We start from the raw sequence: 2,537 nt of genomic DNA, 5'->3' as shown, positions 1-2,537 counted from the left end.
GGAATGTGTTGGTCAAAGGATGCACAATTCAGTTAGATAAGAGGAATGAGTTCTGAATAATCTACTGTACAACATGGTGACTATAGTTAATAACTATGAATTATATTCTTAAAAACTGCTAAGAGTAAATTCAAAATATTCTTTCTCCCCCAACCCCCAGTCTCTGCCTGGTGCTGTAGCAGTTCTAGAACTCCATCTCTGGACACTTTCCTGGTGTTAGCTTTGCTCCCCCAGATTGTAATATGGTTACAATCTGTTAGGAACAGTCCCTAGACCACCGAGTGTAATGCTAAGCTGCCTTTCTCCTGTTTTTCAAAGTTTATTGATGACTAAACATTTTTATTCATAGAAAATTATTTGGTAAATTAATGATTTATACATTCTACAACTATATACATTTAAAAATAATATTAAGAGACAGAGCAAGATGCTAACTGAATTAGATTCTCTAGTGATCATTTTCCTACAAGTACACTAAGTTGATCATCTATTTACATACACGAAGCTACCTTCACAAGAGCTATAGAAATCATGAAAGAGACTATAGTGCCTCCTTTATCAATAACAAAATTAAAAGATACTTTGAAGAAGGCAGGAAGGAAAGAGTTGCCTGTGACACTCCTCCTCCAACTTCAAGCATCCAAGCATATAGAGAAAGGATTTCCACTTGGAGGAGAGAGAGAAAATTAAGTCCAGAGCTTAGACTTGAAACACAGTACCAGATCCACCATGGTGAAACACAGTGCTTAGCAAAACCCCATGACCCTTGCTGCCAATCCAATACCTGCAAATTAATCCACTAGAACTGTCACAGGTCAGTACACTGCCTCAGTTCCTCCTCCTACAACCTCAGGAGGCATAGCAGGGAGCAAAAATTCTCCCTGAGAAGGGCACAAAAGCTAGCACAGGTCTTTTTGTTATAGTTCAGTACCAGGCCCACCACAGTGAGGTCCAGCATTCATTAGAAACTGAAGACATTGTACACAGGCAAGAGCTCACAGTTGGAGCTTATAAACTGAAACTGGGCATCAGGTGGGAGACCTGTGGGTAGATGGGTGGCATAGAGTCATTTTTCTAATTCAAAAGGCTAAGTATATTTTTAACTTGAAATAATATAATTGCAGTATTTTCATGAAAACAGTTGCCTAGTAACATATTGCTTCTGAATCAGTTCCAGAAACAAGACAAGGACCTAAAACATCCAAACTATTCAGAGTCCTGTTGGGAAGCAAGCTTGTGATTTCAATATGGTCTTTTGCAGGATCAGTACTGAGCCATGAACTTATTAGAGATTAGTGAACATTAGCCTGGTTACTAATGCTATGACACAGAAAAGTACTTTCTCCTTGATGAAAGAGTGAGGACTTTTCAGGCACATCTGTGGAAGCATCCCAGTGCCATAACAAGTAAATAAATGATCTGGGTTGGATGGGTGAAAATGAACTTCCCACATTTCAGTTTCATGAAACATCAGCAGAGATACAGGCTTAGTGCCTTGTCTAACATTCCAAATACTCAGCATTCCATCCTGGACACCAGTACCTATAACATGCTGCTGGTTGGGATGTATGTCAACATAGAAAAATGACATTCGAACACCAGTCAATGATATCCAAGAAGGTTCATTTCCTTGTTGTCTGAAGTCCCACATTTTTAACTGTTCAATTGAATATACTGTAAGCATCTCAGGAGTTCAAAGAAAGATTACAGAATAGAGTGTACTGCTATCTGCATTGTCTATAGTTCTTACAACTTCCTGTGATCAACTCTGAAGAGATTTATTTGACCATCCTCTCCAACTATGAGAATTTCTGGGTTGTTGCATACAATGCCTGTACATGTAGCACTGTAATAGGAAGGACTGCCAGGCCCCATATGGTAGTGGGCTGCTGTTCACTGCTGGTTGACTAACAGAGTCTGGTTATTTAGATGATGGAGAAAAACTGTTACACATCCTGTTGATGAAGCAGCTACAATTCTTTCCTGGACAAAAATTGTAAATTCATGACGTCACCATGATGTTTGTTATCACACAATAATTTAAGGTCTTTTTTGAATCCTCTGTCAGAGTTCAAATTCCCCAAATCTCCAACGGATTACAATGAAACGTAATTCTCCTCATTGTCCCAAGAACTGGTATTGAAATTCTCTGTGGTCTGCGGGCTTCCTGGAGTTGATGATTGCCAGTGGGTTTGCTGATTTTCTGAGACACAAACTTGGTATAAATTTCCTTCATGCTGAAGACAACAGAGAGTCGATTTTTTGACCTGTATCATTTCCAGCCTTTGAGTGGGACTGGGAAACCTCCATACAATCTGTGACTATGTGGTTCTTATGGCTATGAGAAACAGGTGAAACCCAGCTTAGCCTTGATGGTCAAGGGACTATTTCTATCACCCATACCTCAACCTGGGGTAGAACAGATAATACTAGGATAGTGCCCATATATAGAGATCTAGAAATGTCCCAGTGCCAGGCAGAAACCAGTGCCCCAGTGGGCCACACTCATGTTTCTGCACATATGGGCTTTGGTGCAC

General features: G+C 40.0%; 1 pseudogene; it reads right to left on the bottom strand.

Moving 5' to 3' along the window:
- Positions 1-1,129: 1,129 nt before the first annotated feature.
- Positions 1,130-2,236, bottom strand: LOC124971342 (nucleoporin Nup43-like; annotated as a pseudogene).
- Positions 2,237-2,537: the final 301 nt, after the last annotated feature.

The sequence above is a fragment of the Sciurus carolinensis genome, chromosome X (genome assembly GCF_902686445.1).
Source record: "Sciurus carolinensis chromosome X, mSciCar1.2, whole genome shotgun sequence".
In the NCBI taxonomy this organism is placed as follows: domain Eukaryota; kingdom Metazoa; phylum Chordata; class Mammalia; order Rodentia; family Sciuridae; genus Sciurus; species Sciurus carolinensis.
This window is presented reverse-complemented; position numbering and strand designations above follow the sequence as displayed.